The sequence below is a fragment of the Ranitomeya imitator genome, chromosome 5 (assembly GCF_032444005.1).
Source record: "Ranitomeya imitator isolate aRanImi1 chromosome 5, aRanImi1.pri, whole genome shotgun sequence".
In the NCBI taxonomy this organism is placed as follows: domain Eukaryota; kingdom Metazoa; phylum Chordata; class Amphibia; order Anura; family Dendrobatidae; genus Ranitomeya; species Ranitomeya imitator.
In genome coordinates, this window is record NC_091286.1 from 670763870 (window position 1) to 670778232 (window position 14363).

General features: G+C 42.9%; 1 protein-coding gene across 2 annotated transcripts in view; it reads left to right on the top strand.

Annotated features, from left to right (window-relative positions):
• The first annotated feature begins 1339 nt into the window (after window positions 1-1339).
• LOC138638747 (cytochrome P450 2K4-like) overlaps window positions 1340-14363 on the top strand; it is a 177604-nt gene continuing 164580 nt past the window's right edge. The window contains exon 1 of one of the 2 annotated variants that reach the window (XM_069728298.1): window positions 1340-1526. The gene's annotated coding sequence lies outside the window, so the exon portion shown is untranslated. The remainder of the gene's footprint in view (window positions 1527-14363) is intronic. The other variant, XM_069728301.1, reaches the window with a different exon arrangement.

The following is a 14363-nucleotide window of genomic DNA, read 5'->3' on the forward strand; positions in this document are numbered from 1 at the left end:
TACCTCAGGTGACGTCACAAACATTTCCCCTTTAAAGACCTTTCCCCTATCTTTAACGGACGTCCCTAGGGCCAGAGACCGGGTCAGCCACCATGATATCCTCCTTGAGAACCGAAGGGGCCAATACCGAGTACCCCACTGCCCTACGGGGGCGCTCCACTCTCATTTGGCTCTGACTTCTGGCTTGTCTCAGACTTTGTGTATGCTATGACCTCTGGTACCTCTGCTCCTGAAAGTTTCTGACTCTGCTCGTCTGGCCACTCTTTCATTGCCTGTGACACCTGTGAGGCTGCTCAGTGTTGCTACGCTGAAAGTGTGCAACCTCTCTTCCCTCACCAGCACTCCCTGATGGAGGTTGTGCTAAACTGCACTGCAGCCACATCACACCCAGATCTTGAATAATGTAGACTCTGTGGGTCTTGAAATATGGCAACAAACGCAATGTTTTTTTTTCCTACAAATTTCTGAATTAATTTTTTACCACGTAAATAAAAAAATAAACTTTTCATGTTTGGTATCTGCATACTTATACTGACCTGAGGAATCATATTAGCAGCTCAGTTTTACCACATAGTGAACATGGTAAATAGAAAACCCCCAAATAATTGTGGAATTGCACTTTTTTTTTTTTCAATTTCACGCACTCGGAATCTTTTTCTGGTTTTCCAATAGACTAAATAGTAACATCAATGGTGCCATTTAAAAGTACAATTCATCCCACAAAAATGAGCCCTGATATGGCTATATTGGCAGAAATATAAAAAGATGATGGCTCTTGAAAGAAGGGGAGAAATAAAACTAAATATCAAAACGATTGTTACTCTCCATATAGGGATAATTTTTGGACCACCACTTGTCAAAAGTTATGTTTTTTTTTCCCGTATACATCTCAAGAGGATGAACACTAATACAGTGAGCAGGCATTTTTGCCCCCAAAAGAATCATGTTTGGACCATTTTTACCTTCTAAAAATACCCCAATATGTACAACGGTACAAGGCATTGTCAAACAGCCTCTTTGCTTCCCACGGTCTACCCATATATGCTGAGGACACGCTGATGTTACAAAAGGCTATGCTTGCATTAATGACTTTGAAAGCAGTTGGGTACAGTCCTCAGAATGCGATACATGTCATTATAGAGTGACTGGAAACTTTGCAGCAATTGATATTTGTGACAAAAAAGTTTGCTGTGAGGCAAACTTTTGGAAAAAGCTGGCAAGCTTGAATTTCAAAAGATTCAATAATCTCTAATGCAAAGCTGTGCAGACAGAATTGCTCTTCGACTGTGCTGACGAACTCTTAGCGTTTTCATGTTGGAGATTTATAAAAAGTTTGTTTATTTTACTCTTCACAAAGATCCATTGGCAGAGAACTGGCACATTTCATCACAGCTTCCTAGGGCTAAATACAGGGTGGAGTTACTTGTAAAGTTTTCACTTGTGTAAATCCTCCAAGTGCAGAAGACAGAAGAGAGAAGACTGGATCAGTGCATTGTGTTGTGTCCTGTTTACAGTCGGCACCGCAGGTATGATTATTGATTACTTTTCTTACATTTTTCTTGAATTCTTTATTATTATTATTATTATTTATTAATATAGCACTATTAATTCCCTGGTGTACGTACAGGGTTATAGATATCATTTACAGTAAACAAATTTACAATGACAGACTGGTACAGAGAGGAGAGGAACCTCTCCTTGCGGACTTACATTTATTTACATGTCTCAATCTATCTCATATCCATCTTACCTAGTTCTCCACAATAATAGCATCACCTACTGTGTCTTGGACGCAGTGAGTGACAGTTTTACTGCCCTATGGAACCAGGGTGAGTGACAGCTCAGTTGACCAATCTAGTGCAGAGGTGTACTAAACTGTCAGCATTTGATAGAAAGCTTAATCGATCTAGTGAAGAGGCAAACTGAGCTGTCACTATTTTGACAGTCAGCTCTGTTATCCAATCTAGTGCAGGGACAGGATGAGCTGTCACTATTTCGAATGACAGCTCAGTCATCCAATCTGAGACTGGGAGGTGCTGAGCTTCTTTCTGGTGTTCCCTGTTCTAAGTAATTACCCAGCTACTTAGCCAAGCTTTCAGTCCCAGATCTCTGCCAGTCATATCATGTGCTCAGTGGTATCTTTGCCTTGTATTTCAATGCTCTGTTTGTTGATATTATTGCTGCCTGTCCATGGACCTTAATCTGATCATTCATTTGTCTAGCCCTATTGCTTTAGTCTGCTATCTTACTGGTATTCTGACCTTGAACCATGATGTGACTATGCATTTGTCTTTTCCCTTTAGTTTTTGACATGCTCTCTTAGTATCTGACCCCGGTACGTTTGACTGGCCAGCATCACGACTTGTCTATGAGCAGAATTTTGGAACCAATACGATTATTTTCTTCTTATTATTATTTATTTTGTGTAGCAGTGATTTCTGTTGCAGCTTTAACCCCTTAGTGACAGAGCCAATTTGGTACTTAATGACCAGGCCAATTTTTGCAATTCTGACCACTGTCACTTTATGAGGTTATAACTCTGGAACGCTTCAACGGATCCCGCTGATTCTGAGATTGTTTTTTCGTGACATATTGTTCTTCATGTTAGTGGTAACATTTCTTCGATATTACTTGCGATTATTTATGAAAAAACGGAAATATGGCGAAAATTTTTAAAATTTTGCAATTTTCAAACTTTGTATTTTTATGCCCTTAAATCAGAGAGATATGTCATGAAAAATAGTTAATAAATAACATTTCCCACATGTCTACTTTACATCAGCACAATTTTGGAAACAAATTTTTTTTTTGTTAGGGAGTTATAAGGGTTAAAAGTTGACCAGCAATTTCTCATTTTTACAACACCGTTTTTTTTTAGGGACCACATCACATTTGAAGTCATTTTGAGGGGTCTATATGATAGAAAATAATGAAGTGTGACACCATTCTAAAAACGACACCCCGCAAGGTTCTCAAAACCACATTCAAGAAGTTTATTAACCCTTTACGTGCTTCACAGGAACTGAAACAATGTGGAAGGAAAAAATGAACATTTAACTTTTTTTTTGCAAACATCTTAATTCAGAACCATTTTTTTATTTTCACAAGTGTAAAAACAGAAATGTAACCATAAATTTTGTTATGCAATTTCTCCTGAATACGCCAATACCCCATATGTGGGGGTAAACCACTGTTAGGGCGCACCGCAGAGCTTGGAAGAGAAAGAGCGCCGTTTGACTTTTTCAATGCAGAATTGGCAGGAATTGAGATCGGACGCCATGTCACGTTTAGAGAGCCCCTGATGTGCCTAAACAGTGGAAACTCCCCACAAGTGACACCATTTTGAAAACTAGACCCCTTAAGGAACTTATCTAGATGTGTAGTGAGCACTTTGAACCCCCAAGTGCTTCACAGAAGTTTATAACGTAGAGCCGTGAAAATAAAAAATCGCTTTTGTTTATACAAAAATTATCTTTTCGCCCACAAATTCTTATTTTCACAAGGGTAACAGGAGAAATTAGACCACAAAAGTTGTTGTGCGATTTCTCCTGAATACGTCGATACCCCATATGTGAGGGTAAACCACTGTTTGGGCGCACCGCAGAGCTTGGAAGTGAAGGAGCGCCGTTTTACTTTTTCAATGTAGAATTGGCTGGAATTGAGATTGGACGCCATGTCGCGTTTGGAGAGCCTCTGATGTGCCTAAACAGTGGAAACCCCCCACAAGTGACCCCATTTTGGAAACTAGACCCCTGAAGGAACATATCTAGATGTGTGGTGAGCACTTTGAACCCCCATGTGCTTCACAGAAGTTTATAACGTAGAGCCGTGAAAAAAAAAAATTGCATTTTTTCTACAAAAATGATCTTTTCGCCCACAAATTTTTATTTTCACAAGGGTAACAGGAGAAATTAGACAACTAAAGTTGTTGTGCAATTTCTCCTGAGTACGTCGATACCCAATATGTGGGGGTAAACCACTGTTTGGGTGCACCGCAGAGCTTGGAAGAGAAAGAGTGCCGTTTTACTTTTTCAATGTAGAATTGGCTGGAATTGAGATCGGACGCCATGTCGCGTTTGGAGAGCCCCTGATGTGCCTAAACAGTATAAATCCCCCACAAGTGACCCCATTTTGGAAACTAGACCCCCCATGGAACTTATCTAGATGTGTGGTGAGAACCTTGAATGCCCAAGTGCTTCACAGAAGTTTATAATGCAGAGCCGTGAAAATAAAAAATATTTTTTTTTCCACAAAAAGATTTTTTAGCCCCCAAGTTTTTATTTTCACAAGGGTAACAAGAGAAATTGGACCCCAAAAGTTGTTGTCCAATTTGTCCTGAGTATGCTGGTACCCCATATGTGGGGGTAAACCACTGTTTGGGCGCACGGCAGAGCTCGGAAGGAAGGAGCGCCATTTTGGAATGCAGACTTTGATAGAATGGTCTGCGGGTATTATGTTGCATTTGCAGAGCCCCTGATGTACCTAAACTGTAGTAACCCCCCACAAGTGACCCCATTTTGGAAACTAGACCCCCCAAGGAACTTATCTAGATGTGTGGTGAGAACTTTGAATGCCCAAGTGCTTCACAGAAGTTTAGAATGCAGAGTCGTGAAAATAAAAAATATTTTTTTTTCCACAAAAAAGATATTGTAGCCCCCAAGTTTTTATTTTCACAAGGGTAACAGGAGAAATTGGACTGCAATAGTTGTTGTCCAATTTATCCCGAGTACGCTGATGCGCCATATGTGGGGGTAAACCACTGTTTGGGTGCACGGTAGAGCTCGGAAGGGAAGGAGCGCCTTTTTGGAATGCAGACTTTGATAGAATGGTCTGTGGGCATTATGTTGCGATTGCAGAGCCCCTGATGTACCTAAACTGTAGTAACCCCCCACAAGTGACCCCATTTTGGAAACTAGACCCCCCAAGGAACTTATCTAGATGTGTGGTGAGAACTTTGAATGCCCAAGTGCTTCACAGAAGTTTAGAATGCAGAGTCGTGAAAATAAAAAATATTTTTTTTTCCACAAAAAAGATATTGTAGCCCCCAAGTTTTTATTTTCACAAGGGTAACAGGAGAAATTGGACTGCAATAGTTGTTGTCCAATTTATCCCGAGTACGCTGATGTGCCATATGTGGGGGTAAACCACTGTTTGGGCGCACGGCAGAGCTCGGAAGGGAAGGAGCGCCTTTTTGGAATGCAGACTTTGATAGAATGGTCTGTGGGCATTATGTTGTGATTGCAGAGCCCCTGATGTACCTAAACTGTAGTAGTAACCCCCCACAAGTGACCCCATTTTGGAAACTAGACCCCCCAAGGAACTTATCTAGATGTGTGGTGAGAACTTTGAATGCCCAAGTGCTTCACAGAAGTTTAGAATGCAGAGTCGTGAAAATAAAAAATATTTTTTTTTCACAAAAAAGATTTTGTAGCCCCCAAGTTTTTATTTTCACAAGGGTAACAAGAGAAATTGGACCCCAGAAGTTGTTGTCCAATTTATCCCGAGTACGCTGATGCCCCATATGTGGGGGTAACCCACTGTTTGGGCGCACGGCAGAGCTCAGAAGGGAGGGAGCACCATTTGACTTTTTGAGCGCAAAATTGGCTGTCGTGTTTGGAGACCCCCTGATGTACCTAAACAGTGGAAACCCCCCAATTCTAGCTCCAACCCTAACCCCAACACACCCCTAACCCTAATCCCAACCTGATCCATAATCCTAATCACTAACCCTAAACCTAATCACAACCCTTACCCCAAAACAACCCTAATGTCAACCCTAACCATAACCCTAATCAAAACCCTAAATCCAACACACCCCTAATCCTAATCTCAATCCTAACCTCAAACCTAACCCTAATCCCAATACACCCCTAATCACAACCCTAACCTTAACCCTAATCCCAAACCTAACCCTAATCCCAAGCGTAACCCTAATGCCAACCCTAACCCTAATACCAACCCTAATCCAAACCCTAACCCTAATCCCAGCTCTAACCCTAACTTTAGCCCCAACCCTAGCCCTAACTTTAGCCCCAACCCTAACCCTAGCCCTAAGGCTACTTTCACACTTGCGTCGTTTGGCATTCCGTCGCAATCCGTCGTTTTGGACAAGAAACGGATCCTGCAAATATGCCCGCAGGATGCTTTTTGCCCATAGACTTGTATTGCCGACGGATCGTGACGGATGGCCACACGTCGCGTCCGTCGTGCACTGGATCAGTTGTGTTTTGGCGGAGCGTCGGCACAAAAAACGTTCAATGAAACGTTTTTTTGTACGTCGCATCCGCCATTTCTGACCGCGCATGCGTAGCCGTAACTCCGCCTTCTCCTCCCCAGGACATAGATTGGGCAGCGGATGCGTTGAAAAACTACAGCTGCTGCCCACGTTGTGCACAATTTTCACAACGTGCGTCGGTATGTCGGGCCGACGCATTGCGACGGCCCCGTACCGACGTAAGTGTGAAAGAAGTCTAACCCTAAATTTAGCCCCAACCCTAACCCTAAATTTGGCTCCAACCCTAACCCTAAATTTAGCCCCAACCCTAGCCCAAACCCTACCCCTACCCCTAACCCTAACCCTACCCCTATCCCTACCCCTAACCCTAACCCTACCCCTAACCCTAACCCTAACCCTACCCCTAACCCTACCCCTAACCCTAACCCTACCCCTAACCCTAACCCTACCCCTAATTTTAGCCCCAACTGCTGTTCTCCTGCCGGCCGGCAGATGGAGGCAGATGGCGGGCGCACTGGGCATGCGCCCGCCATTTTCTTCTGCCGGCGGCCAGGAGGAGCAGCAAGAGGATCCAGGGACCTAGGTGAGTATGCTAGGGTCCCCGAATCCCCCTATTTCTCTGTCCTCTGATGTGCGATCACATCAGAGGTAAGAGAATTACACTTTACTTTTTTTTTTTTTTTTTTTTGCGGTCGCCGGTAAACAGTTAATTACCGGCGATCGCAAAACAGGGGTCGGTAATACCGACCCCGATCATGCTCTTTGGGGTCTCGGCTACCCCCGGCAGCCGAGATCCCAAAGATTCTACCAGTGCCGGCCGGCGGGCGCACTGCGCATGCGCCCGCCATTTTGAAGATGGCGGCGCCCACCGGGAGACACGAGGAGCATCGGGGGAGCTAGGTGAGTATTGGGGGGCCACCTGGGACCCCTTTTCTCTGTCCTCCGATGTGCGATCACATCGGAGGACAGAGAAATTAAAAAGAGATCGCGTTTTGTTTTTTTTGTGATCGCCGGTAAACGGTTAATTACCGGCGATCGCAAATGCGGGGTGGGTTAAAAAACCCCCGAATCATGTTCTCTGGGGTCTCGGCTACCCCCGGCAGCCGAGACCCCGGAGAAAATCGGCCTCAGGGGGCGCTATTGACTTTTTCCACAGCGCCGTTAATTAACGGCGCTGTGGTTTAAGTACCCTTAGCGGCCGCCGTTAAAAGGCGTATCGGCGGTCGCTAAGGGGTTAAAAGTTAGACACCGACAGAATGAAACACGAGCTTTAAAAGTTCATCAAACTTAGCTGCCATATAATTTGTGTTCAGCAAATGAAAGGGATAGTACCTCATTAAAACTACTCTTCTTTCATTAATAGTGTTGAGCATTCCGATACTGCAATATCAGGTATCGGTCGATATTCGGGGTATTGGAGTTCCGATACTGAGTTTCGATACTTTTACAATATCGAATACCGGAATCAGAAGTTCCCATAATGCAGTGAGCTTGTTTGATTTAATTCAGCCAATGAGGAATCCAGAAAAACAAAACAAAACAAAAAAACCTTGTACTTAGCAGATACTAGATAAAACTATATTTTTATTTTTCACTTTAAAGTACTAAACACACTCACCATACAGACAACCGTGCTTTGGCTAGATCATGCCCCTCACACTGTAAATATTCAAAATTTTCCCTGCCTGTGCAGCGGAGATTGGCCCCCTAAGATTATTCGAGATAGGCGCCCGCGCTCAACGGCGGCTGTCCCTCTTACTCCTGTTCAGCCCCTAATAATAACGTGATACAGTTAAACTCCAATCTGGCACGAAAGGAAAAAATTGAAAGGGACAGTGATTGCCTTTGAAAGTTAATCATCCATGGCAATCATTTGACAGTGTGAGGGTATGTGCACACGTCAGGATTTCTTGCAGAAATTTTCCTGACAAAAACCGGACATTTCTGCCAGAAATCCGCATGCATTTTTACCGCGATTTTATCGCGTTTTTTACGTGTTTTTGGTGCGTTTTTTGTGCGTTTTTTCCCAAATGCATAGAATTGCGGGAAAAACGCAGAAAATCCACAAAAATAATGAACATGCTCATTTTTTTTACCCTGGGAACCATCAGGATACCTTCCGATACTTGGTGTCTCATTGACTTGTATTGGTATCGGGTATCGGTATCGGCGATATCTGATACTTTTCGGGTATCGGCCGATACTATCCGATACCGATACTTTCAAGTATCGGACGGTATCGCTCAACACTAGTGACAACCTACATGGTGAGCTGCAGCATGTGCTACATGTTCACAGATCGACCAGAAGAAGAATCGAATTTCACCTGTCAGAAGTGTAGACTAGTGGCCCTTTTAGAAGAAAAGGTGCGGGGTCTGGAAGAAAGAATAGCAACTTTGAAACTCATCAAAGAGAATGAAGACTTCTTAGACATTACAGAAGCATCTCTACTGGTCACAGAAGGTGAAAAAAGTGTCAGAGAACCTCCAAAAGCAGATGAGTGGAAGCATGTGACCAAAAGAAGCAAGAAGACCATGGCGAAATCACCAACCACACAACTGAAGAACCGATATCAAATCTTTGTAGAGGATGAAGATGGCACACCTAAGGATGAAGCAATACCAGCAAGCAAAAAAGAAAAGGGCACACAGCAACAAGTGACAGCAAAAAGTACAGCCAAGAAGCAACGAAGAGTGGTGGTGGTGGGAGACTCACTACTGAGAGGCATAGAAGCAGCCATCTGTAGACCGGACATAACCGCAAGAGAAGTATGCTGCCTTCCAGGTGCGATGATCAAGGATGTGACCGATAGGATACCAAAGCTCTTCAGCTCCAAGGACGTCCACCCATTTCTTCTGATATATGTTGGCACCAATGACACGGCAAGGAAGGACCTACCGACAATCTGCAAGGACTTTGAAGAGTTGGGGAAGAAAGTAAAGGAACTGGATGCACAGGTAGTTTTTTCTTCTATCCTTCCAGTAGACGGGCATGGCACCAGGAGATGGAACAGGATCCTTGATGCGAACAACTGGCTAAGATGATGGTGCAGACAACAAGGATTCGGATTACTTGACCACGGTGTGAATTACTTGTACAATGGACTCCTCGCCAGAGACGGACTACACCTCAACAAACCTGGGAAACACACATTCGCCAGAAGTCTCACTACACTCATCAGGAGGGCGTTAAACTAGGAGAAGAGAGGGACGGGAAGAAAAACATTAGACTCGAACAAAGAAGAACCAGGAAAACATACTCAGAAGGGAGGTAAGAACATTTCCAAAACAATCCACAGCGAGGAGATTGGAACAAAACAAAATCCTCTAAACTGCATGCTCGCAAACGCCAGAAGCCTGACAAACAAGATGGAAGAACTAGAAGCAGAAATATCTACAGGTAACTTTGACATAGTGGGAATAACCGAGACATGGTTAGATGAAAGCTATGACTGGGCAGTTAACTTACAGGGTTACAGTCTGTTTAGAAAGGATCGTAAAAATCGGAGAGGAGGAGGGGTTTGTCTCTATGTAAAGTCTTGTCTAAAGTCCACTTTAAGAGAGGATATTAGCGAAGGGAATGAGGATGTCGAGTCCATATGGGTCGAAATTCATGGAGGGAAAAATGGTAACAAAATTCTCATTGGGGTCTGTTACAAACCCCCAAATATAACAGAAACCATGGAAAGTCTACTTCTAAAGCAGATAGATGAAGCTGCAACCCATAATGAGGTCCTGGTTATGGGGGACTTTAACTACCCGGATATTAACTGGGAAACAGAAACCTGTGAAACCCATAAAGGCAACAGGTTTCTGCTAATAACCAAGAAAAATTATCTTTCACAATTGGTGCAGAATCCAACCAGAGGAGCAGCACTTTTAGATCTAATACTATCTAATAGACCTGACAGAATAACAAATCTGTAGGTAGTCGGGCATCTAGGAAATAGCGACCACAATATTGTACAGTTTCACCTGTCTTTCACTAGGGGGACTTGTCAGGGAGTCACAAAAACACTGAACTTTAGGAAGGCAAAGCTTGACCAGCTTAGAGATGCCCTTAATCTGGTAGACTGGGACAATATCCTCAGAAATAAGAATACAGATAATAAATGGAAAATGTTTAAGAACATCCTAAATACGCACTGTAAGCGGTTTATACCTTGTGGGAATGAAATGACTAGAAATAGGAAAAATCCAATGTGCCTAAACAAGGAAGTAAGACAGGCAATTAACAGTAAAAAGAAAGCATTTGCACTACTAAAGCAGGATGGCACCATTGAAGCTCTAAAAAACTATAGGGAGAAAAATACTTTATCTAAAAAACTAATTAAAGCTGCCAAAAATGAAACAGAGAAGCACATTGCTAAAGAGAGTAAAACTAATCCCAAACTGTTCTTTAACTATATCAATAGTAAAAGGATAAAAACTGAAAATGTAGGCCCCTTAAAAAATAGTGAGGAAAGAATGGTTGTAGATGAGGAGGAAAAAGCTAACATATTAAACACCTTCTTCTCCACGGTATTCACGGTGGAAAATGAAATGCTAGGTGAAATCCCAAGAAACAATGAAAACCCTATATTAAGGGTCACCAATCTAACCCAAGAAGAGGTGCGAAACCGGCTAAATAAGATTAAAATAGACAAATCTCCGGGTCCGGATGGCATACACCCACGAGTACTAAGAGAACTAAGTAATGTAATAGATAAACCATTATTTCTTATTTTTAGGGACTCTATAGCGACGGGGTCTGTTCCGCAGGACTGGCGCATAGCAAATGTGGTGCCAATATTCAAAAAGGGCTCTAAAAGTGAACCTGGAAATTATAGGCCAGTAAGTCTAACCTCTATTGTTGGTAAAATATTTGAAGGGTTTCTGAGGGATGTTATTCTGGATTATCTCAATGAGAATAACTGTTTAACTCCATATCAGCATGGGTTTATGAGAAATCGCTCCTGTCAAACCAATCTAATCAGTTTTTATGAAGAGGTAAGCTATAGGCTAGACCACGGTGAGTCATTGGACGTGGTATATCTCGATTTTTCCAAAGCGTTTGATACCGTGCCGCACAAGAGGTCGGTACACAAAATGAGAATGCTTGGTCTGGGGGAAAATGTGTGTAAATGGGTTAGTAACTGGCTTAGTGATAGAAAGCAGAGGGTGGTTATAAATGGTATAGTCTCTAACTGGGTCGCTGTGACCAGTGGGGTACCGCAGGGGTCAGTATTGGGACCTGTTCTCTTCAACATATTCATTAATGATCTGGTAGAAGGTTTACACAGTAAAATATCGATATTTGCAGATGATACAAAACTATGTAAAGCAGTTAATACAAGAGAAGATAGTATTCTGCTACAGATGGATTTGGATAAGTTGCAAACTTGGGCTGAAAGGTGGCAGATGAGGTTTAACAATGATAAATGTAAGGCTATACACATGGGAAGAAGGAATCAATATCACCATTACACACTGAACGGGAAACCATTGGGTAAATCTGACAGGGAGAAGGACTTGGGGATCCTAGTTAATGATAAACTTACCTGGAGCAGCCAGTGCCAGGCAGCAGCTGCCAAGGCAAACAGGATCATGGGGTGCATTAAAAGAGGTCTGGATACACATGATGAGAGCATTATACTGCCTCTGTACAAATCCCTAGTTAGACCGCACATGGAGTACTGTGTCCAGTTTTGGGCACCGGTGCTCAGGAAGGATATAATGGAACTAGAGAGAGTACAAAGGAGGGCAACAAAATTAATAAAGGGGATGGGAGAACTACAATACCCAGATAGATTAGCGAAATTAGGATTATTTAGTCTAGAAAAAAGACGACTGAGGGGCGATCTAATAACCATGTATAAGTATATAAGGGGACAATACAAATATCTCGCTGAGGATCTGTTTATACCAAGGAAGGTGACGGGCACAAGGGGACATTCTTTGCGTCTGGAGGAGAGAAGGTTTTTCCACCAACATAGAAGAGGATTCTTTACTGTTTGGGCAGTGAGAATCTGGAATTGCTTGCCTGAGGAGGTGGTGATGGCGAACTCAGTTGAGGGGTTCAAGAGAGGCCTGGATGTCTTCCTGGAGCAGAACAATATTGTATCATACAATTATTAGGTTATGTAGAAGGTCGTAGATCTGGGAATTTATTATGATGGAATATAGGCTGAACTGGATGGACAAATGTCTTTTTTTGGCCTTACTATGTTACTATGTTACTATGTTGTCGGATGGATGGCAGCTAATGCATTGACTTCAATTAATGCCACATCCTCTCAGGTCCAGAGCACTGAAGAGCACCCATCTGTCTCTTCACCACCTGCCAAATTTCCCAGGCAGTCAGAGAGCCCAGGACAGGAGCCATCTCTACTTCTGTTCTCTGAATCTCTTGGCTTGGAAAGAGGTAGACAGCCAAGCAGTATTCGAGAAATTGAAGAAGAGGCAGTATGCAGTGATGCGCAACTGATTTGTCTCTCTGAATCTGAAGAGGCGGGTGGGCCAGTGCCTACGGTCAGCAAACCTCACTACGCATCTGATGATGAGACTCAGGTGCCACTTTCTGGTGCGTACTGTGCTTCCCTGCAGTCATTCCCTGCAGTCATCAAAGCAAAAGGTGGCTACTTTGAAGAACCTAGAATATAAGACATAATTTCGGTTGTTTCACACTTTTTTGTTAAGTATATAATGCCACATGTGTTAATTCATAGTTTTGATGCCTTCAGTGTGAATATACAATTTTCATAGTCACTGATTTTTCTCTTTATATTTTTGAGTAAAATGTAAATTTCTCTTTTAGTCTATGAACTACTGAGTGACCACCTATCTCTGACGTTCCAAGCAATACATTTTGTATGTATTTTCTGAAAATTAGAAATAGTCAAAATAACAAACAAAATGCATTGCTTGCAGACTTCAAATAAGTAAAACAAAGAACATAATCATTTAGAAACAATAATACTAAGGTTTTAACTCAGGAGTTCAGAACTCAATATTTTGTGGAATAACCATGATTTTTAATCACAGCTTTCATGCGTCTTGGCATGCCTTCCACCATTCTTTCACACCGCCTTTGGGTGACCTTATGCCACTCCTGATACAAAATCTTAAGCAGTTCTTCTTTGTTTGATGGCTTGTAACTATCCATCTTCCTCTTGATTACATTCCAGAGGTCTTCAATGGGGTTCAGGTCTGGAAATTGGGCTGGTCAAGACATGGATTTGATGTGGTGCTCCTTCATCCACACCTTGACTGACCTAGCTGTGTGGCATGGCGCATTGTCCTGCTGGAAAAAAACAGTCCTCAGGATAACCTTGTATGCATCTTGATTCATACCTCCTTCACAAAGATTAACCTGCCCAATTCCAGCCTTGCTGAAGCATGCCCAGATCATCACTGATCCTCCACTAAATTTCACAGTGGGTGCAAGACACTGTGGCTTGTACGCCTCTCCAGGTCTCCGTCTAACCATTAGATGACCACAAGGCAAATCTTAAAATTAGACTCATCAGAGAAGATTACCTTACTCCAGTCCTCCATGGACCAATACTTATGGTCTTTGTCAAACTTCAGCATGGCTCTCTTTTGCTTCTCAATGATGAAAGGCTTTATTCTAGCTTTACATGCCTTGAGCTCTGCCTCTAGGAGTCTGTTACGAACTGTTCTTGCAGTGCACTTCACCCAAGCTGCCATTGCCATTCCTTTTGTAGGTCACTTGATATCATCCTGCGGTTGCTGAGTGACATTCAAATAAGATGATGGTCATCCCGATCAGTGGAGAGTTGTTTTCGCCCTCTGCCAGTCTGTAGCTTTGTTGTCCCCAATGTCTTTTAAAGGGAAAGTGCCACCCCCAAAATGGAAGGTGAGCTAAGCCCAATAGCATCAGGGGCTTATCTACAGCATTCTGTAATGCTGTAGATGAGCCCCCAATGAATCCTATAATATGAGAAAAAGAGGTTATATTATACCCACCCAGGGGCGGTCCCGTCCCGGTCCGATGGGTGTCGCGGTCCGATCCAGCGCCTCCTATCTTCATCAGATGACATCCTCTTCTTATCTTTACGCTGCGGCTCCGCTGCAGGCGTACTTTTTCTACCCTGTTGAGAGCAGAGCAAAGTACTGCAGTGCGCAGG